At 36.1% G+C, this 24,382-nt stretch overlaps 1 long non-coding RNA gene across 1 annotated transcript; it reads left to right on the plus strand.

Moving 5' to 3' along the window:
* The first annotated feature begins 8,300 nt into the window (after positions 1-8,300).
* Positions 8,301-22,974, plus strand: LOC124962727 (uncharacterized). The gene is made up of 3 exons (XR_007104568.1): positions 8,301-8,403; positions 14,389-14,547; positions 22,725-22,974. It is a non-coding gene; the product is annotated as an uncharacterized LOC124962727 (long non-coding RNA).
* Positions 22,975-24,382: the final 1,408 nt, after the last annotated feature.

A 24,382-nucleotide genomic window follows, 5' to 3' on the forward strand; every position in this document is an offset into this window, starting at 1 on the left:
GAATGCATAATGAACAATTTGTTCTGCTAACTTTTTAAAGAGTTAGAATAAAAATAAGCAACACTGCACTGTAATTAGATACAAAGCAGTTCTCTGATTAAAGTGGTTTTGGGTTATTAGAGTTAAAAGTTTCTACATAATATTTTAAACCATTTCAATTTCAAATAGATGTCAGATAAACATAACCAGTTTGCAAGACTCATTAAAAACACATTTTGTGCTTTTGCTCCAGAGCAGAAGCTGAGGGATGAACATCCATTAGTATTACCATCTTATGTTTAATAAAGTACATTTAACATAATAATTTAAAATTGCAGGACTGTTATCCTCCATCCCTGGTAGAAGCTTTTCTTTAATTATACTTTACTGTATTTGTTTCTTTGGATCTCTTTTTGGAAAGGCCACATGAGTAAGAGCACAATGGTAAAAAACAAATTATTCATCATTGGACAAAACTGCTTTTTTGTGTATATTAGAACTTAACATTGTAGATAACTAGGAAGTGTGCTGGCATAACCTTAGTGAAGTTAGGAAGACCTGAGTATGTTTCTATGATGAATAATCTTAAGAGTAGTGTTTTATACATACATGAGTGTTTTCAATATTATGAAATACCCTCCAAAATATAATAATGGTCAATCTGATTACTTTAACAATTATAAAGAACAAAGATGAGAAATTAAAGCTTTCCTTTACAAGATTTGTCTTTAAAAGCTGTCACAGAGTCAAGGAAGTAATTTGATAAAGACAGTAGTCGACTAGAAATAGAAACTGCTATTTAGCTCCTGGAATAAAGCCCTGGAAGCAGATAGTTACACTGCTACATTTTATAGACTTCACTGGGCTATTAGCTTTATTGTTCATAGCATATTGATTTATGCAAAAGAATCAGCAACCTTAACTATTTTTTAGAAGAAATGAACAGTTATTTTATATTAAAACTTAAGAAAAAAATCACATGGTTCATTTAAATTCACAGTACTGCCTTGGTAATTTTCATTACACTAATTTGAAAATCTAATAACTCATCTCTGAAATCCCCTCGTCTGGCACCTTTCTCTTCTTAGCAAAATCTAATAGGGCAGAATTTCACTGAAGTCTCATGTCATAATAATCTCTCTCCTTTTCTTGGTTAGGGAAATTTTTTTCTTAACCTACTTTAAGTAAGTCCGGAAAACAAAGTGATTAAAATACATGTAGTGACTCACTGTTCTTAGTTTTGTACTGTAGTTGCTTCCTAAAGTTCTGTACAAGATATTCATTGTAAATTTGTTGTGAGGGCACATATGTACCAATATTAGCACTCTATAACTCAGAAATGTAAGGAAAATTGTTGACCTGTTTTTAGTTTATAAAGTATATTCTTTGTCCCCAAGCTCTGAGATTCCTAGGAGGAAAGAAAAACTTAGTTTTTAAATAGAAAGTAATTAAAATTTTTCCCAATTTAAAGGTTTTAGAAAAGTGGATTGCAAATCATGCAAGTCCTTTCTCACCCTGCCTAAGATGATTCTCACCTTGCAAAAAGAGCCCATGTCCATGTAGTGTTGAAGGAGAGCACCACGCACATTTATGGATTTCCCATTGAGGGATTTATTGTGGTGACTCCTGGGTGACAGTCTGTCCTTATTGCTATCTGTCTTCTGCTGCTGATGGGAGATGGCTGGTGTGATTCTTGGTTTGTTCTTTGGCATGGCCAACATACAATGATAGCCTTTTTCTTGGTTGCCTCTTTCATCCCTTTATGAACATCTCTGGATTCAGCTGTCAGTGGCCGTGGTTTCCCAGATTCTAGCTGAGTCTCTAATTTGATCATTTCTTGGAATGGTCTCTCCTATAAGCATTCTACCACAGGATCAGTTGTCCTTTATCTACAGTGACTTTATTATTGAGTTCATGAGCTGGAATTCTGCTACTTTACTACATTTCCCTGGGACCTGCAGGGAGGAGTTCTGCATCCTTTGCTTACCTGAGTTGACCAAATCACACCACCCTCTTTTCTTGCCCTACATTCATGCAGGGCCTTCTTCAAGGTGGTCTCCCACTACAGTTCCAAATGGAAACCTTCTTCAAGGTGGTCTCCCACTACAGTTCCAAATGGAAAAAAATGGCACAATTCCTCTGCTTTTGGGTTCTCTGGCCTCTCTGAGTGCTTATCATTTTCCCTTAGGTTTGGTCCTGATTTTAAGGTACCTTTGGAACAGAACAGGAGACAGGAAGATCTAAAAACCTCCTATCTATTTCTTTCTACTTAGTTTCTTTTGCCTTGGTTAGAGGGGTTTATTATTATAATTTCATCCTGTCTTTAGGGTTTTCCTTTATTCATATTCTTCTTCTTTCTTAGGTGGATCTGATTTTCCTTTATTGGGGGGCAGAAAATGCTTAAGGATGATGAGAAAAGAAATCTAAAGATAAAATAGATCAGTTGATATTCCAAAACTCTCTGCATTATATTCTTCCTTAGAATATTCCTGGAATGTTCACGCTATACCTACTTTAGTGAGAGAAATTAGGAAACAGGCCTGTGTGCTGAGGCTTCCCTGATGTGTAAACACATCAGTCAGTGAGTATTTATTGAAGTCCCCTTATTATACTTGAAGCCTTGGGGATATTCTCAAAGCTTTGAGAACTCTGTCCTTAAGGAACTTACTATCTATTCTGGGAGCTAAGACTGACATGTATTGATTAAAGATGGCAAATGAGTATTCAAGGAAGCAAGGCATTCATAATCCATAGGCAGAGTCATTGGTTCAGGCTTGGCTGGTAAAGAAATGTTTCACATCCAGGAGGTGGTAGACTGTCAGCTAGTCTTAGAAGAATGGATAAAATTCCTATGAGTGGAGTGGAGGGAAAGTGATGACCCAAAGGAAGGACATGACTGTAGGAAATGTATGAAGGGGAGTACAAAACATTTATTTCAAAACAAAATATAGCCCATTAAAAAAAAAAGAGGTCATCTGTGAAAGAGAAGCTAAGAAAATAAGACTGAACAGAGTCTGGGAATGTCATGTCTTGAGACATGGAGTGTTGGCCCTGATTGACAAGCCTCTGAATGGAACACACTGGGAAGAGTTATGAGCTGGAACTCACTCTCAGTGCAACAGATGGCTGCAGTGGATACAGTATGTACAAGTCCTAATAGAAATGGATGGTCAGGGCATAAGCTCCAGAGAATGTAAAAACTGGTTAGTTTTAACAAAAATGCAATAATGAGTAAATATGGAGGGAAGCCGGGTAACTTCACATGGAAGTAGAGCACGGAATTCAGAGGTTACTAATTCTTGAAGACTAGATGACTGCAAGGGAAGTTTGTTGGTAATTGGAGAGGCTCCAACCCAAAGAAAGACTCTAGTTCCCAGAAGGGAATTGGCAGGAACCTTATCCTGGAGGGAATAATTAGGATAATGAAGCAGCCTTGATTAATGGCAAGGATCACTTAAACTCTTTGGGAATCTCACCAACTCTTGGACTTCCAATGGTCCCTCTAATGGATGACATGCAAATGTATGTGCCCTGCTCCAGGCAGTGTAGTTTACTGGAAAGAAAGGATTTTGGAGTCAGACAGACCTGGAAGTCATACAATGTCAGTTGCACCATTGACAATATGTCTGACCTGGACACAGTAACTTTAATATCCACTTAAAAATCTCTAAAGTAAAGATTTTGCTCATAATTAAAGAGTCATGCTGAGAATTGTTGGTAGCAGAGGTGATATAAGTAGATTGTCTGACATATAGTAGATACTGAATGAGAATTAATGTTTCTTCCACTTGCTGATGTCACTCTCCCACTGTGATATGCTTGGAGGCTCATTCACCTGCACACCCACACCAATAGCTGCTATTGAATTCATTGTTCTCACTCTCAAGCCTGCTTTTCTTCCTGTTTTCTGTGTTTATGACACCATCCTGCTCCCTATCGGTAAGCCTTTTAGCCCAGAGGCTTTAAAGGATGCGGAACTGGAATTAGGGTGAATTGACAGATGTGAGATGTGCGAGTGCAGGATGGGAGATTTGACATTTTGATACATTGTTCTTGATGCATTTTGTGTTAATTTTATTTTAAAATATGTCATAAAATATCATTTATCTTGATAACTGAGATTTTCAGTGCCTCCTTAAATATTGTACATGGGGTGAATGCTTCCCTATCTCACCCTAAATGATGAACTTTCTGCAAACATATTATATTTTTTCTGCATCTTGTTCTTACAAATTTGAACAAGTTTTCCCACATTTAAAAACAGGAAGATATCACATGAGAATCTAGCTTTCAGGATTCCCTTGAAAAGTCTGAAAACTGGCAACATCAGATCTATATTCTCCACAACAGCAATTGGATTGGGATGAATAGTAGCTACCTTTTTTAGTTGGGCCACAAACTCCCATTTGCCAGACTTTACATCTTTCCCTCTTTATACATATTCATGTGTTTATGTACTTTACCTGTGTACCCCATTTTTTTCTTCTCTCATTCATTACTATTTTCCTTTTCCTTCCTTCCCTCTTATTTAATTCTACTTTATTCTTAAAGTTACATGTTGTGTTGATTAGCTTTCTCTTAAAAAGCATGAGATAATCAACTTTTAAGGAGAAAAGGGTTTACTTTGGATCGTAGCTTTGGTTGTTTCAGTCCACAGTCAATTGACTCCTTGCTTTTGGACTTGTGGTGAGGCAGTAAATTATGGCAGGAGTGTATGGCAGAGGAGGCTGCTCACCTCATGATGGTGGGTGGGGAGGGAGAGAGGGGAATTGGTGCCCTTTCAGGGCATGCTCCTAATGGCCTAACTTTCCCTAGGCTTAGGTCCTAAATGTTCTACCACCTCCTAATAGCTTCAAAGACTGGATACTAAGCCTTCAACGTGTATATCCAAGCTAGAGCTCTTGTATTATTTCTTTGGCTAGCCCTTCTCCATGTTGTGCTGTATCCATGTCCATAAACTCCAAGAGATCTTTGGTAATCAAAGATAATCACTATAAGAGAATGCAGTGATTAATAAGTATGTAACCCTATTTACAGGCAAGAAAGCTGAAACACAAGAGGGTTAAAACACTTGTTAAAGGTCATACAATCAATATGTGAAATAAATTTTAGATTCAAGTTCTATGTCTTTGAAGAAAAACATCACTACTTTAACCTCCTTTATTAATTTTATGTATATTTTAGCTTGTCCTCTTCCCCTGCTCCACAATCCTTGAAAGTTAAGTGAACACCTAAATCTTTTTCACGGATAGAACAGTCATCCTCATTTGGGGATCTAATCATTTCCCCAAGGTGCAAAAAATTGGGCTCAATCTGCTGGGATACTATGGAGAGGGCAGAGCAAGAGCCCTAGAGATAGATGGTACAAGATAGAATGGGTGTATTTTTGCTGTGATAAATCACAAAATTGAAGGGCTGGGAGAGAAAAGAGGATGCATACCTCCTTAAGTTGACTCTGGGTGACATCTGCCTTGGGGAAAGTCAGGTCAGTTAGCTGAACTGAAAATGGGCCATATTTCCTCTTCATTCTCCCATTTCCCTGGATGTCACAGTTGGGAAAATTATGGCACAGGACTTGGGGAGTTTTCTTTCCCTTGCCATCACCTCAGTGAAGATGGTATTGTACCAGGCTGGCACTTTATAAGTTTCTATTTTAATTTTGGAGAATTGAGGCATGAAAGGCTAAGAAAGTAAGAGGGGATTTGCAAGAACTAATGGGTGTGGTCTGTGTTAAGTCAGTATTTGTTAACTGGGATGGAAATCGGGCGTTGAAGGTGAGTTTGTAGATTGCTGCCTAAGAGATGTGATAAAGAGCTTGTGAAGGAAGGGTGTTTTTATTTTTATTTTTTAAAATGTGTTACCCTGGTTAGGCTTCAGTTCTAGGTTTTTCTAAAACTAATCTAGGAGTGACTAGGAAGACATTTTAATGTATGCTAATTTTGTGGGTTCAAGTCAATCATTCAAAGACCTTAAGGACAGATCTGAGGCTTCCCTAAATATGTTCCCAGAATACATTTTGCTGGTGGACAGAGGCTTCACTCTTTGCCTGCTGCGAACCAAGGTATGGACACTAAGGATACCAGTATTAGATCAGATACTTTTATAACATCAGTGAAAAGTTTCCATCTAAGATAAAGTGGCTCACATTGACTAGAAAAAGAGTGAAAGTTTGATAGGGTGATAAGCATGACCTAGGTTCCAAGTATCCAAAATGATACAGATTTTATGATTCTCAGACTGCAACAACTGAGGTTTCTCAAGTTAAAGAAAGCTCATTTTCTTGTTTTGGATGTTAAGGACAAAATGTCAAGGGACTGCATACTTGAGAGACATTAGCTGTGTCTCTGGAGGTTAGTGACCTTCATTGTGCTTATCTTGGAGACCTCATTTAGAAGGCAGGAAGAGCTTCTGAGGGAAATAACAATACCCACTCCTGATTGTCAAAGCACTTCTTAACAAACCACCTCTCTTCTCCAGTCTCCTGCTTTCTGTCCAAGTCCCAGCCCTTTATCACATTCTTTCCATAGAGGGACATCTTAAACATGCCTCTTTGCCTAGGAGAAGAATGTTATTGAAAAGGGTTTTGAACTTAAACTCAGGCAAACCAATTGATCTTTGAGCAGTGTGTTCCTGCTCCTTGGCATAGCTGAGTTAACAGGGTCAGGTCTGGGTGACTCCTAAGTCATTGCAGAAGTTGAGCAGAAGTGGCATCTAAAAAGAAAGGATAAAGGGAAGGGAGATCAGAATGGAAAATTACTATTAAAGTGTAAGAAAGTGTAGGTGTTAACATAATGAGTGAGAGCCTTGTAATGCATTAATGAATGAATTAACTTCATATTTTATCAGAGTATCTATGCTTAGGGCTTCATTTAAGCAACATTGTACAAAGATCTAGCGTTCTGAATGTCCTTTTGAACCATCTCTTAGAAATGTTTACAAAGAACTACTAAAAATATGTCCAAAGTTAGTGCTTCAGTCTGGTAAGATTTTGCCTTAAAAAGCAGTACTCAATCTTTTTCTATAATAAATATTTTTTTTCTGGGCAATAGTTATATCATAAAGTCAGTATGGAGGAGGCATAATAAACTTTCAAATTGGAAAAAAAAATATAACTGGGTTTCAGATAGGGTTGACCTGAGGTATATATATATATATATAAAAAAAAAAAAAACAAAAAAAACAAAAGCAACAGAGGCTTACCCAAGTAGAGGTTTCTTTCTCCAGTGGACGTTGTCTGGGGCATGATATTCAGGGCTAGAATGGCCACTCTACCACCATGAGGGAGCAGGAGGGTAGTGTTTCTGCTGCACCACCTTGTAGCTTGGTTTCCTTTATCTCATAGTTTATGGCTGCAGGTGTACTAGTCATCATGTTTGTATTCTAAGCCACAAGAGAAAGACAAAAGAGGAGCAATTTCCAGGTCTATTATAATCTTTTAAGATGCCTCTAAGTGACTTCATACAGCACATCTTCTTATATGTTAGGGTTCAACATTTAATCCTTTCATGCCACCTTTTCATGCAACTGGAAACATGATTGTTCAGCAGGTACACTGTTGCCCTGAGAGACTAGGGCAGTAATGAGGAAGCCAAGAGCAAAAGGTCTATGCCACATAAATAATGAAAAGTCCAAAACATTAAGTATTTTGTCTAAATGAGAGGGAAAACCAAGGTCAGAATTCTTACAGTTCTGTTGTCTAATGGAATAACTGTTCTATTGGTTTATCACCATGAACTGGAACATTCTGAAAATTTCTTGGTGGGCTTCTTCTACATGGTTTTAAAAGATGCTATGGTGTAACTGGAGAAGGGAGAAGAGAATGTCATTGGACTAAATGTTAGAGTACCTGGTTGGGGATGTGTTTGTGTGCATGAAATGACCTTGTGACAAACAGATGAATCATTGAGGGACTGGCTGAAGAATGAAGCCCTTCATGTATGCCAAAGTATGATTATAATGGGCCGATATTGGAAGGCAGACCTTTTCTTTCTTTCTCTTTTTCTCCTTGGGAGACTCTACTTTTGTGATGCTTTGTATAATAATTTATTCTCTTTTATTTGAGAACATTTTTATAGTCACCTTTTGTGATTGGAACACGTTTATACAGATCCAGCTGGACATCTTGGAATTCACACACTCTTGGTGTTAGCTGAATATTGGAGAGCAATGTTAGAATCTAAGCAATAATTTTCACGCCAAGATGTTGGCGATTACAAAAGCCCATTGGGGAACTTTTTAGTGCTAATTGGAGCATGTAGTTCATCACAAGATTTCCAAAGCTACAAGAAGACATACAGATCTGATTTAAATGAAGCCCAGAAGCAACATTTCTGCAAAGGGGCAAGATTTGTGATTTCAATCTTATCCCTCTCCCCTTACCTCCCTGACTTCCATCTCTTCTGGAACATTCATTGTACCATACAGGTCTGTGGGATTTTGGTGACGGGAGGTGGGGATTGTGGAGTATGGAAAGTGCTCTATTCGTATACAGCCTAAAACCTTATAGTATAAACAGACCAACCATTGTCCTCTACTTTAACCCAGAAAGGACATAATTACTGGGGAATAATACTACTAAACCAATTATTTTTACTATGTTTCATGCTTTAACAGCTAGTTTTTAGGATGTGGTTAAGAAAAGATTAAATCACACCATTTCATTTTATTATTTATTTTACAGTACTGGGGATTGGTGCATACTAGTAAATGCTCTACCACCAAGCCACATCCCCAGCCCCAATAAGAATATTTAAAAAGTATCATGTTCATATGGTTTCTTAATAGGTGTTCTAAATTCTATGAGTAGATGTTCTAAGTCAATAGATTTTCTAAGTTTATTATGTATAAGTTAACCATTTAACAATTATTTATAGCTCAGTGTCTTGCTTTCAGAGCATGGGAAAAATCTCAAAGTGTTTTACCCCCAGAAATCTGGGGGTGGCTAATCTTATCAGCATTCTTATCAAACTTAATATAATTTTAACCTAGGACTTTGCATCTATATCACGTTTAATGATACTTCTTAAATGAATCTTGTGGGTTAATGAAAGATTTAGCAGCTGATCACCAACCTCCTTATGGGTTTATACTTATATTTCACTTTCTCAAGAAAAACGTGTTGCTTGCTTTCTTTTTTTAAAAAAATAATTTTTTAGATGTCGATAGACCTTTATTTTCTTCATTTATTTATACGTGGTGCTAAGAATTGAACCCAGGGATTGCCACATGCTAGGTAAGCACTCTACTACTGAGCCACAACCCCAGCCCCTTGCTTTCTTATTTTGCAAATGATCAGACCTATTTTTCTCTCCAAAATATTCTTGGGATTTTGAGAAAATAAGGCAAAATATTTTCCAAAGAAATTTAAAGAAATAAAAATTTGAAGTGAACAAATTAAGACTATAAATTTTAAAAAACTAGTAATGTCCCACACCAAGAGAAAACATGGTTTTATGGCAGAATTAAGTACAGAAATATATTATCAAAACATAATAGTTGTGAGCTTAGATGCAAAAACATTGTAAAATTCAATGCCAACCAAACTTTATGACTAACAATGTCATTTCAATTGTGTTATAAAAGAGAAGTTTTTATACCATTTTTGGTTATGCTTCTGTGAATGTTTAAAAAAATGCCCCTATTAGTAAGATAGGACATGAGGGATGGGAGAAATTTAGTGTTTTCATTTAACTGCGATTTAGTAAATGATTTGATTTGTGATACACATATTTATATATGCACATATGCATATTCATATACATGTATATACATCTGAATATATAACAAACACATACATATTTTCCTTGTATGTGTGTGTATGTACATACTCATAAATGGAATATATACACACATCTCCTTACAATGGTTAGGTTTGCTGTGAATGGGCTTTCTCACAGCTCTTCAATGCCATCTCCCAATTATGAGTTAACTTGTAGCTTCTATGTCTTAGCTGTTAAGTTTCGCTGTGTGGGAGCTGTTGCCATGGTACATATTTGGTGTCATAGTGGTGGCAGAGTATTACAGTTGCTCATCCTCACTAGAGCAAATTTGAGGAGTGAATTAACCATGAACTACTTAAAAATAAAGATATTATGCTGACTTTCTTAAATTGATAAAACAGAAGTAAAAGCTAAGTAATTTTAATATATAGAGAACTGGTTCAGTTACAACACAATTTCTCATACAGGAATACTTCTTCAGGTAATATTTGGCACTCCTTTTTCTCCTCCTTACTTTTTACTATGTATCACTTTCTTTTCTCCTGTATAATCTAGTGATCTTAATTTGGTCTCAAGTCTCAAGCAATTTTGCCTTCAGTGGTCACTTTTGAGTGCTGGTTTCTTTTACCTTAGTGAATAGTAAGTCTTATTGTTTCCAAAGAAGTTTGATTGTATTCTCTTAATTTCTGACTGTTGAGAGGAGTCCCCATGATCTAACTTTTTCCAATTATAGATATTCATCTCTTTAAAAAATGAGAATAATTCTGGTAAAGGAGAAATTCTGAGACTGAGTCCCTCCACGTCGTCCCGACTCTTGTTTGACTTATTGGAAGGATGATAATCAGGTTAAATGTTTTGTAGCTCTATTACAGTTCACCCAATAAGTACATGCAAAGCACTCAGAAAGTTATTTCTAAAGTGAAGAATCCATGAAAAAGCATGTGAGCAAGCATTGTGCACAAATATGAAGGTCTGCATAATTGTAGGACTCTGAAGACATTTAGAGGGGATATGGTCACATAGCAGAGCCTTCCTCCAGTCTTTTTTTTTTTTTTTGAGCATATTGAAGAAGGGAAATAAATTTTCATGGAAGTTTACAAGTTGGGCTCTTAATGTTTCAGAAGGGGTTTAGATTAGCCAGGGGTAGGAATTACTTGACTTTAAAATTTTTTCAGAAATTGGTCACTAGAAGTAATTGTTGTTCATGACAGTGGAATTTCCACTAAAAGTTTTTAAGAACAGAACCAACTAAAATTTGTTTTGCATCTAGAATGTAGAAACTGGGGAATGGATTAAGTGATCTGCAGCTAGTTACTTACACAAATATGTAATTTTTCCATTGGTATGAAATCAGAGCTCTGCTCATAAAAACCATTACCTTTGTATGGCAAAAATCATTAATTGGAATAAAAAATTGTCCTAATGAGACTATCATTATTATTCAAATATTGTTGCTTTACTTATGGAAGGTAAGCATTTGAGAATCATTTTTACTGCAAACATAACCATTCTCATTACTTTGAAATATAAACAATGGCATTAAAATGTATGTTGGGAGTTAAAAAAATATTTTTTTTCCAACTGCTGTGTAATCAACTTTTGCTTATTCACATTTATAATAAAAATGGTGGCAGCCTTATAACACTGAGGTTAGAATTTGGAATATGTTGTATTATTTTATTTGCAGGATCATGTTTATCTTTCTCTTTGATTTGCTTAGATGAGAATTAAAATTAGTTTTCATTTCCTGAATATATGAAAACTCTTATTAGGGAGAAACAACTCAGAAGCATATTAAATGACAGGGAAGAATTAAAAGTTGAATTAAAAATCACCCAGGCATAATCAAGCATCTTGTTTAGGACACTCAGTGATGAAATTTTTGTGCTTTGTGTCCCTTGTTAAGATATTAATTTAAGGACATTTAAAATTTCAGAAATAAATTCAAGGGAGGCATTTTGCACAGGACAAAAAGCAATTGGTGATGTGGATTGGGATGTTCTAGAGTTCTCAAGAAGCCTTTGCCTATATTTATCTTTGTTTCTCTTTTCTTTTCTTTTCTCCTTCATTCCTTATTACTCTCTCAGGCTATTTTTACCTGTCTTTGTAAACCTGATAATTGCTTGAAAACTTTTAGGTTTTCAAAAATAAAGTCACTCAGACCAGGGCATAGGGAAAAAGAAAACTGAACAATTTGGAATTTAATTTATTCCATGCATATTCAGATGAAATCATTTTCATTATATAAATTTCAGTGTACACATTCAAAGATTCATTTTTTTAAGGTACCCTTATACCTATGCTTGGCAAAAAGTATTAACCTTTACCGTGGGACATGAGATTCTTGCTATTTCCTATTTTTAGGAAATTGAATAAAAATTGGAATAAAAATTTCCTATTTTTATTTGAAGTCAGTATGATAAACTTTGAATGAAAGGTTATTGTAAAATTCAATTCCTAATTTTATACTGTTCCTTAGGAGAGGAGAGGAGAGGAGAAAAGGGAGAAGAGAGGAAAGGAGGGGTGATGGATATGAAGATCCAACATGATATATCAAAGCACACATCCTATACTAATTGTATTTCATGGGCTGGAAAACAGAACAAAGACAAGTCATAACAACAAGAGAAGTCACTACCATTATACTTTAGTCACTTGGTTTTGAGATATGAATTTTTTTACATTTTAACATTTATAAGATTAGGATATATCATAAAATGGATGTGTGCATTTACTTTGGCAGTTAATTTTTCCTTTTTTACCCTAAAAGCTACAATTAAACTGATATTTCTTTTATAGTCCACAGAATATTAGAATCAAAGAATTATGTAATGTTAAAAATATAGGCTCCAGCAATCTCATACAAAGGAAAGGAAAACAGTAGAAGAGGTATCTGCACTCCATTTATTGGGAACAGTATTCATAATAGCCAAGATATTAAATGAAGCAAAAGTGTTCATGAGTGGATAAAAAAATGTAGTATATACATATGATGGAATATTATTCAACCACAAAGAAATATGAAATTCTTCCATTTCTGGCAATATGGATGGAATTGGAGGACATTAGGTTAAGTGAAATAAACTAGGTGGAGAAAGGTAAATATTGCATTTTCTCAGTTAGGTGGAAGTTTAAAAGGTTATTTTCATAAAAACAAAACTAGGACTAGGAAAGGTGGGGGAGGAGAGATAATGAGAGGTTAGGAAATGGATACCAAAACAGGGAGGAGGAAGATACTGTAGTGTTCTCTAGCACAACATGGTGCCTATAGCTTATAGACATGTATTACATATCTCGAAATAACTAGCACAGAGGAGCTCAAAGCTTCTCAACACAAAGAAATGCTAACTACTCTGAGTTGACCATTACACATTGTATGTACATATTGAATTGTCACATTGTACTCCATAAATATGTACTATTACTATGTGTCAATTATAATAAAATTTAAAAACTACAGAGAAGCAAATAAGTCAGAAGCAAGCAAACAATAACTGAATAATCCTCCCAGAAGTTTAGAGTCCTTTGTGGGCAGGACTAAACAACAATGCCAGTCATGACACAATGTTAGCTTAGAGATATGGAGGCCTCTATTATACCCCAAACCGTTTTCCTCAGTTCACGTCAGCACTGATTAGATGCCAGTAATGAGTCAGGCTCTGTACTAGGCACTGGCCTTATAAAGATGAGCAAGATGAATTCTGTACATTTTCAAATAAAACTTAACCTTTCAGTTAAAAAATTCGGCTCGCTTTTCTAACTATGTAAAATCACCATACATTAAATGAATAACACACTTTTAAAAGTTTGAAAGAACCCAGCAAAAGCAATTTAATGGAAAATGTAAATCAGCTATATTGTGCTCTTTAACCTGGAGTCAGAGCCATGGGTTTAACAGTAATGGACATATGACTCATTAGGACCAAGAGAGGCTGTAATTTTAAAAGGAGCATGATATTTAGGTGACAGTTTAAAAGGCATTAAATTACCGTGTTCAACCTTGTATTTTACAAATCTTTAAAAGAGAGAACAACAAATATTTGTAACAATGTGACGGTCCATCTTTCTATTTGTAACAACACTTAATTGCCATTTTGACATGAATTAAATTGCATTGATTAAAGATTGTTTCAATAAAAGACTTTAAAAGTAGTCTGGAAGAGGTTGTTCTTACAGACTCTTTTAAATATATTGAAGACCTATCTCTTTTGACTCTTTACTGTTTCAGATATTAGCTTTAATATAAGGACTTGTTAATTAACCACAAATCATATGCAATGAAGTCTCTAACTGTGATCTTTGATAAAGTAAAATTTGACAACTAGTTACATTTATTCAAAATGTAAGTTAAGGATACTGAAAAGTGCCTACATTCTTTCCATTTCAAAGCTGGGCTAGCAAGAGAGGCCAGGGAAGAAGTGAGGGCTGGGGGCTGTTTGATCAGGGCTTATGAGAGGTGGGAGGCTGAGAGACCAGGCCATATGTAGAGGGTTTCTTATGTGGTCATCCCCTGGAAAGAGAGTCTGCCTGCTTTGTGCCTGTGTACAGTCCATTTGGGATGGACCAAGGTCAAGTCTGCAAAGCTTTTCTTTATCCTTGAGTTTTACTATGATGTGGACTGGGAGACCAGTGCTGCTACTCCTAGTTTTATGGTTTCCCAAAATTCTAATTAGGCTTGGATTTGTTGCAGGTGCAGAAAAGAGCTGGTTCTCCCTGTGTCTTGGATGTGGTCTGGGCCCAGGTGGTACTTCCTGTCAGCAAGTGCATGTGAAGAGAAAGCCTGCATGGGAGACTGGCATGGCAGGTGGAGTTGGGGTGTATTTGCCCTTTGGGCATCAGCAGGAAGCAGGTGAGAAGGCTGAGTTGTGCTGGTTTCTCTCTAACTATATTAGAGAGAAGATCCAAATGCTACATCAGGGGAGACCAAATGTGGCCTGAAGGAAAGACATAGAAATAAGAATTTACAGCCACAGAAATGATATTGAAGTTAAAATAATAGGAACAGGGTGGAAGGGAGGGACAGTCAAGTTTTGTTTCACAACTGCTAGTGTTGTTTTGAGGCTGGCAGAAGAGAATTCAGTGGGACTTTATTTCAAACTCCTTAGAAAAACACAAGAGGTTTTCATAAAGATCAGGTTAAATTCTCTCTTGCTTCCTTTCTCCTTGTCAAATTCTTTTTGATGTTTTTGGTTCCTATCAAATCAGCTTTCCAATTTGGCAGTTATAGTTATTTCTGTGCATGTCTAAGGCTATGTCTACCTGTATGCTCCATATCTGTCTCTAGCTATATCTGTATTTCTCTATATCTATGACTTGCATTTTGAGCTAAAACAGAGGACACATATTCTTAGGAAATGTGATTGAATTTTATGTTTGGACAGAGGGACTGAAAAACACCTACTATGTTATTTAGACAAAGGGTGATGCTTGATTGGAATATTTTCAGATGAGGGTATACCCTAGGACACATACATCTTATACTATTTCAAATCCATTAAAGATAATAAATAAAGGAAACATTATACATTCTTTAGGAGACAACATTGCTCCATGATAATCCTGTGACAGCTCTATTCTGTAAACTGCTATTTGCATTTCTTTAAATAGCATTATGACAAGAGATTGGTAAATATATATATATATATGTAATATTTATAATTTTGGACATTTGTAAAGGTACAATTCAGTGGCACAAAATATATCTATAATGTTTTGATATTGTTAAATGTTGAAAATCAAACTCAATTGCATCCTAGTCAAAATTCAATGTCCTCATCTGGTGAACGCATTAAAGGGAATGATAAAATGAAACAAAACAAAAACTTGGTAGAAGACTGAAGAATAAACTAAGTTGATTAAAATTCAAGTAGAGTTTTTTTTTTTAACTGACACTGATTTTTCTATTTTTCTATCAGTTTTATAAAGTCATAAAACACTACCCTAAAACCAGATGGAGTGAAAAGAAATTATATTTTCTAGATATAAGATGCTTTTTCAAATAGATATTTCTTCACTTTTATGACTACGCTCTGGGTTAGAAAAATGTTGCAATAACACATCAGAAAAATGGTATGTTTAAGAGGAGATTTCATTGTTGTACCAAAATCTATGATAGAATTTTAGGCTTAGGCTAGATGATACATTAGTGAGCACCTAGTCTGAATTCTTCATTTTATAGTTAAGGAAAATGAAGTCCATAAGGATTTATCTTTTTTCCTAACCATCTCTCTGCCCAGAACATGCTTTGTTCCAGAAAGTACTATAAAATAGTTTGCAAGAATACATAAAAGAAAGAACATAAATTGGAAGTAGGTGAAAAAGGCAAGGTTAAAAAAAATAAAAAAGAGTAGCATCAGACAAAACAGGACTGAAACTAGCTCAGAAGAGCACACCCTTAAATCTCAGGCATTTGGTAGGACTTTAGATGTTCTACTGGTCAATGTGCAGGAGGAAATTTGATTAGTTCAGTTACTTCAAAGATAACTGAAAGCCATTTGGTTGTTCACATGAACAACTACTTAGAATGCGAGGAAGAAATACCTTCTGTGAACCTTGCTAAGAGAACATGTCTTCTAAATTAACAACATGTTGAGGACTTCATTGCAGGAGACAGAGCAACAAATTCCTAGGGCTGTTTGTGTGTGTGCGCGTGCGCAGGCGCTCTCTCAACTACCAGCAGATTACCCTTCTCCTGGGTGCCATTTGGTAAAGTCTGAATGGTCTGAGCCCTTCTCTGTCACCTGGGACTTCCTGGGAGGACACTGGTCCTTTTTTAAAAAAAAAATTTAGTTGTCAATGGACCTTTATTTAATTTATTTATATGTGGTACTGAGAATTGAGCCCAGTTCTTGCTCATGAAGCGCTCTACCACTGAGCTACAGGCCCAGCCCATAGAGTTCCTTTTGCATTCAGTGGTCAGAGACTCTAACTTTGCTTTTCCAGATGGTTGAAAAGAAAGCTATGAAGCAGCAACTTGAGACTTCCTGGGACTGAGACTTCACTGAAATCAGTTAATTTAGGCTTGGAAATCTGGAATGCTTGTTACCAGTGCAGATTTCTGTGCTTCATGTTTACTCAGGTCCAAGAAGGTGGGACTCAGAAATCTGCGTGTGATGCAGGTATGAGAACCCACACTTTGAGAAATGCTGGACAATCTTCTCGGAAGGAATATCTGTCATTTGATCCTTTAAGGGTGGTACAGATATACATCGATCAAAATCTTTATAGGAGGTTTCTTCTTGCTTTCTGCCTAAATCTTTGCTATGGCCTTTCAAATGACTTAACTATCTCAAGGACTGTCCCCATTCCTAATAATCTTTCCTATTGTTACCTGCATGATTTGTGAAATGGAAATCTGATCATGTTACTTTTCCACTTAGAACTCTTGTATCTGGAATGAACGTCCAACTTCCTTTTTAAGGCACGTGATACCTCCCACAGCGCTAGTCCCAGCCTGCCTTTCTGGCCCTTCGCCCATGTCTGCTTCACTCACACTATTACACTGTGGCAGTGGGATGCCTTTCTCTTAATGCTCACCAACAGAACTCTCTTCATTTTTAAGTCCGACCTGAAGGACACCTGCTTATTGAGGCCTATAAATCTCTACACACGTATCACATTATATTGCATTTTTAACTTAAAAATTGATATGATTTGCTAGATTGAGAACTGTCTGAAGGTTTCTGCTTTCTTTTAATGTAACACATCTAGTATGTAACACAACAACTATCACATATCACTCAAATATATTTGTTAAATAAAAATTGAAAGAGGATACAGACTGATAAAACATGACTAGAAAGAAATATGCCAAAATGAAAATCATAGAAAATAATAGCCATGTTTAATTGGTAGGACCCACAGTGATTTTTTTTTTTTTTTTTGCGGTGCTGGGGATTGAACCCAGGGCCTTGTGCTTACGAGGTAGGCATTCTACCAACTGAGCTATATCCCCAGCCCCTACAGTGATTTTTAAAAGTTCCTCAATCTCCTATAATTTTGTAAAATCATTTTTATAATGAAAAGAAGCACACATAATTTGAAGGGAAACGATATAGTAGAAGAAGCCTGAGGGTGAATGTACTTCTGAGAGAACATTTTTCAAGAAAGGCTAATTAGACCTTGAGCTCAGGGAACTGGTTAAAAAAAAGTACAAAAGAAATAAGGAAAAAAGAAAGAATAAAACAATGACTTGAAAAGGTAGACCTAAAAAAATCATTCTATATATACTTTTCTCACTTATTCATTCAAAATGATTGTCTTTAAATCATTTATATCCCACCTTGTTGTATTATGTGAGACTTTAAATCAACTTATAAGGAGACATAAAGTCTAGAAAGACCAAGCAAATTAAAATTACTTTAGAAATGAGGCAAAAGAAACATAAGGTCAACAAAGTAAAGTAAAAGCAAGAAACATTAAAGTACATCAAGTGCAAGCTGTGAGGTTCTATGTGCTGGCCAGAGGAAGCCACAGGTTTGGCCTTTCTAGGAAGTTGAAAAGTGGTGATATGACTCATAATGTCCATTACATAGAATCAAGTCGCTCATTTGGCAGTTATAGCTACTAAGATCAGTGAGATTTTCCCGTGGATCCTTAAGGAAAAGACAGCACAGTGCAAGGAACTGTGTGCTCACCAGCATTCTTGAATATAGACAGGGCTGAGGTTCATGGATTGATTTCTTACAAGGTTCCTCAGTGTAGGAAAATATAACGGGTTCTATTGCCTTGTAAATATTAAGGAAATTTTTTAGTCCTAGCTTTAAATTATTAAAGATATGATTCCACAATTACCTAGCAATATAGATCAGTTATTCTCCAAGTCTTGGCCAGAAAATATAATTATTGGATTATCTGAAGACTAACATTTTAACCTTACTGAGAAAATCCACATTTCTGGATGATTGAAGTATATACAATCAATTTGCCTTTTATCTAGACCAAAATGATCAATGACCAATAAGATTTTCTGATGATATGGCCTAATATAGCAGATACTCTGGGAGTTCATTTTTTAAATGTGGACTTATGAATGTCTCCCATTCCCGCTACCCTACCAAGAGATTCTACTTGGTAGTTTGGAAGTAGAGTTCTGTTTTATATAATTGCCTTGGGAGTCTTTGATGATGAAAGAAGGTTTATGAGCCACACTTAATTAACACTGTCTTTCAGTATTTAAAAAGAATAAATGGTCTGTATGTACATTAGTCAACCATTCAAAAATTTGAATTTCTCAGTCGACTTAAAATGTTTTGTGCAGACAATTTGAGATTGTATTTCCTGGCCAATACTTGGAATATAGCTGATCTATATTGTCAGTTAATTGTGAAATAATATCTTTAATAATTTAGCCAAGCTAGGACTGAGAGAATTTCCTTAATGTTTACAAGATAGTGTGAAACAAAGGTTTACTCTGGAGTCAGTACTAAGAGTCTTAAACTACTTTGGAGCTCACTCTAAAATATGTATCAACTAATGATTTAGAACTCAAGTTTCAATAAGATAAATCATGACTGAAATAATTTTAAAGATTTAAAGTAGATGTAACCAGAGTAATTTAAAAAATTAAAGTAGATGTAATCAGAAGTCCAGTTTGGCAATAAGAAACCTTTTTTTTTTTTTTTTCTTTAAAATATATCCAGTTTTAAGCAATGTTATCTTCCTGGTGTATCCTGCAGAATAAACTTGTTGCAACTGCAGCCTTTAAAGTGATTCTCAAGAACCCCTAGCTCCTTGTATAGATGTTCCTTGACTTACTGGGATGTTGTGTCTCCACAGATTCATCATAAATTGAAAAAATTATAAATCAGAAATACATTCAATGCACTTAACCTACTGAATACCAACTCTTACTAACACAGACCACTGTGGAGCATGGAGTTGGCCCTTGTGAGTGCATGGCTGACCAGGAGCTGCAGTTTACCACGCAGTCCAGCATTGGGAGAGAGTATTTGTGGTACTGCATATCACAAGCCTAGGAAAAGCAAAAAGTCAAAATTTGAAGTATGGTTTCTACTGACTGCATTCTGCTTTGGTACCATTGTAAAGCTGAAAAATCCTAAATTAAACCATCAAGTTGGTGACTGTCTGTACTCATGCCTTTGTTTAATCCCCACCTGAGTGTGGATCGGATTTACTGACTCAGTTCTAACAAACTGAGTATGATAGGAACAATGACACAGCACTTTTAAGATTAGTTCATAAAAGGACTATGGGTTCTGCCTTGAGTACTCTGTCCTGTGCTTTTTCCATTTCTATCTGACTTCTTTACTCACCCCCCTCATTCATTCATTTCTCTTCCTCTGGAGGAAGAAGCTGCCATGTTGTCAGCATCCCCATGGAGAGGCCCTCATGGCCAGGACCTGAATCCTCTCATCAACACCAGGAGGAACTGAGACCTGCCTTCCAGAACAAGTCTGGAAGTCAGTCCCCTATTTGCAGTTGAGCATGACATATCCTCAGCCTTGATGGCAACGTCATGAGACATGGCTGAGTGTTCTTGTCAGGTACTTTAGTCAGTCACAAAAAGCTGACTAACATAGACGGTGACTTTTTGAGCTGCGTACTCTTCTCTTCCCCCCGCCCCAATTATTAAGAATTTTTAGGCAGGCATTAGTGAGGGAAAAGGCTCAGAGGTGCACAGCAGTTTGGAAGGGCCTGATAGTCACGTGTTGGAAAAGTAGAGATGAGGCAGGAAGTGAGAAGGAAGGTCAGGGAATAAATTTGGATCTTTAGACAGAACAAGACCAGAGAGGAAAGATGATGTGGCAAAAACAGTCAAACCTGGGTGGTACTTACACCTACTAATTTTAACTTAAGGCGAGATTTTCCCATTTGTAAAATGGTAATGGCGATGTGTAACACATATAATACTTTGTTGACTGTAAGTCATATGATCTCTACATATGAATTTTATTGAAACATGTATGTTAAACAAATCAGAACTTTTTAGCATTTCAGATGCCTAAAATACAGTGTCTTTAATCAGAGGCAATACTTTTATATAAAATCTTAATATTGAAACTGTGCCTTTAAGAAGGAAAATTATAGAACTCAGGAAATAATTGAAAAGGAAGTAAGGATACAAGGCTGTAAGCAACTGTATCTTGCAAGCTGTTTGGTTTTCCATGAAAAATGTCTTCTTTATCTTTCACAGTGAAACTAAGAGTGGAAATTGGAGGCTGAAAGGAGATAAAGGCTCAAGAAGCATGTGGCTTTAGAAGGTTCTCAGAGCTTAGGGCTGCCTCTGTGGAGGCCCTAGGAGAGTGAATAGGCTCGTAGTTAAAAGGCAAACTTCTGAGGACTGCATGGCTGAAGGAAGAAATTGCAGTGGAATTGAAATGCCATATTTCTCCATATGAATCCAAAGGGAGTGATATAAGGGAGGGAAGAAGGAAACTCTGAGGACTGAACTGGTTGTGACTTTTGAGTGTGCTCTAATAGCATTATGATGTCATAGTATATTGATTTAATGACCACTGAACATAGGAAACTGTAATTAAATATACTCTTGAGGACATGATCATGTAAGTACTACTCTTGTGTAATGAGAATTAAACATTTTACATAATAAAAGCAAGGAAAGGAGAATCCAAATTTCCTTTTATGAAAAATATTTTTCAAAACAAATTCCTCATGTGTTTCCAGTGGAAAGATTTCCCTCCTCAATTTGCCTTGTCTTCTAAGCTGTTGAATTTTCTTTTCTTTTATTCCTCTCATTCCCTCACTAATGTTTTTTATGCAGCCTCTTTGTATCTTCCCGGATGTAACAGCTCCCCTCCTTGTGCCATCTGCTGCCTCCTACGTGAGTCAACCCCAGTAACAGAGGAGACTCTGCATTCACAGTAATAGTGCATTCAGGGGAATGTCTTTGATTTTGTTCTTTTTCACTTTTTCAGATGTAACCGATTACTGTTAGCCACATGCTTCTGACCAGACAGCACGGCCTGAATAATATTTTAAAGGAAAATAGCTTACAGCTGTTGGCTATTTACTTTGAATACATTTTGTATCATCTTGATTATATTATTTGGTCCGTAACTAAAGAATCAAATTATCAATATTCTTAAACAGGTAACCAAGCATCCATATGATTTTGGGAACATTTAGATGATACATGATGAATGTCAGAAACTCTCCTGTTATAAAGCTATACATTATCTTTAAAGACACCATTTTAGTTTCTACTAATATCACAAATAGGAGTAGTAAAGGAAAAATTATACACGTAATATACTAATGGGCTATGTTTTAATTTTTATGCCATTATTTTTCAGGCCAACTCAAAGGGAAAAATACTACATTAAAAAATGCCTAAACATATTCATGTGGTGGCTTGTTTATTTAAATGAGGGTAATTTAATGTGTTGTACCTATATGTCAAGAGTTACATTACAATTCCATGAACCAACTCATAAATCACAAAGGAGGCACAAAGAACAAAGGAGCGGTGAAGGAAATCCTAAGAGACACTGTAATAGTGTACTTGGCAGCACAGAATGTTGAGTTCTGAACAGACCAGAGAGACGCAGATTCTGCCAACAATAACTGAGAGGGAAAAGAGTTTCCACAGTAAATCCAAGTACATGGAGTGTGGCTGTATCACTATTAAAGGGCCCACAGAGACAGATTAAAAGAAAGCATTATTTATGCCTTGTATATCACATGAATGGAGGTAATTTACAAAGATTCACCTATGTCCACAAATTACTTAAATGAACCAGGGCTAGTAGGCATGTTTTTACTTCAAACGTTGATTCAGGTTGATGGCAATGAGTAAAGTAAATAATCTTTAATTTGCATACTGTAAGGAACATCACAAAATATCATTTTAAAAGATTTAAAAAATTTCGAACAGTTTTTGTTTTTGAAAAGGGGTGTCAGCTTTTGCTGGGGTAATGAACACATCCAATATCTCAATGGCTTTCAAAGATATTTATTTTAATTATTTTGTAAGATAGCTTCAGATCAGCTGTACTACTTCGGCTGGGCTCTCTGGGTTCAGCTTCATGGGTTTTCCCTCCTCAGGGCCAAGGCTGAAGGAGCGGTGTCTATTGGGTCCTGCAGGTCTTGCGGCAGTCGGCAAATAGAAGAACGGCAGAGCCCAGAATGCAAGCATATTTATGCCCCTGCTAGAGGGTGACCTGAGAGATGTCTGCTCACATTTTTTGGTCAAAACAAGTTATAAGGCTAAGCCCAAAGTCAGAGGAGTTGGACTTACATTCCTCTTGCTGAGAAAAATTGTAAAAGTGGGAGGAAATGAAAAATTGTGAACAAAGAGCACAGTCTGGACTATTGGTAAAAGACAGGTCTCTAATTAATATTTTGGAAGTTATCTTTAATAAAATCTTCTGTGAAAGACCATTGAAATGATCTACAGTTGATTCTAAGCCCTCATTTGTTGTCAGAGCATATGGAAAATTTCCTCCCTGAAATTCTCTTTTTTTGTCTCTGTACCATTTTTCTTAGTTCTCTTCTTTCCTGTCTGAAGACCTCAGTATGCTTTCTTTAATTACCTTTTTTTCCTGGGGTCCTGGAAAAAAGAATTCCCAGTGGTTCTTTCATCGGCTCTCTTATAGCTAAGCAATTCCAGTTCCAATTCCGTGTGAACACAACTCAAGAACTGTAGTCTCACCTGTCTTCTGGGACCTCCATTAGAGTGTTTTTTGGCTCTGAATTAAATATCATCACTAGAAACTTGTCAGTTTTCTATCTAGATGTGTCCCTACCCATTTCCATATTACTCCTGTCAGCATTGTTTTCTGGGTCATTCTAACTCAGAAGGTTGAACTGTGTTTAACTCCTCCCTCCTCCCAACACCCACTCCCTGAATGCTAAGTCACAGCACATCCCATGATCATGATGTACCCTGTAGCTGTCCATTCATTTCCACCATCATCACCTGGTTTTCTTCTTCAGTCCATTCCAGCCACTCAAACTAATGCACATTCTTCTGCAGTGTTCTCTGCTCTCTAGATTGTCTTCAAGACAAAATTCGTTACAAATTCAATATAATATACAAGACTTTCACAGTGTTTCTAAGTCAATCTTTTGAGGTTATTTTCTAAAAGTTAATTTCACTTTTAGGGAACTTGATATGACTTGAACACATTCAAAATTTCTAATTTACTTTATTTGATATATATTTTTTACTCTCTGTAATATACTCCGAGCCCCAACTTTTGTTCTGATGCTACCTGTGCTTTTAAATTCAATCCAAAAAGACATCTCTTTCAAAAACTTTGATAGCTGTTGGCTTGTGTCTCTTCTGTGCATACATTTGCTTTGTGTTTCAGTGACTTAAAAAATTCTTCAATAAGAGACTATAACCTTTTGGGGAACCAAGACTGAATATTACTCATACTTGTGATTCCTTGTAGCATCTAACCCAACACTTTGTATAAATAAATTAATTTACTAGTACTAGTTGGGGATTGAACCTGGGGCCTTCCACATGCTAGGCAAGTTCTCTACTGCTGAGTTACATCCCCAGCCCCTATAACAAATTTATAATGTTGCCTTTAGAATTTAATTCAGGAGTCAAACTCTCTGACACATAATAAGCACACCATAAATGTTAATTATAAGTGTTCTTTTATTATTATTAAATTTTTAATAACTGTTAGTAGAATGTGGTTACCTCTACTTGAAAACAGTTTAACATTATTTCCCACCTTTTTATAAAG

This window comes from Sciurus carolinensis, chromosome 13 (assembly GCF_902686445.1).
Source record: "Sciurus carolinensis chromosome 13, mSciCar1.2, whole genome shotgun sequence".
Taxonomy (NCBI): domain Eukaryota; kingdom Metazoa; phylum Chordata; class Mammalia; order Rodentia; family Sciuridae; genus Sciurus; species Sciurus carolinensis.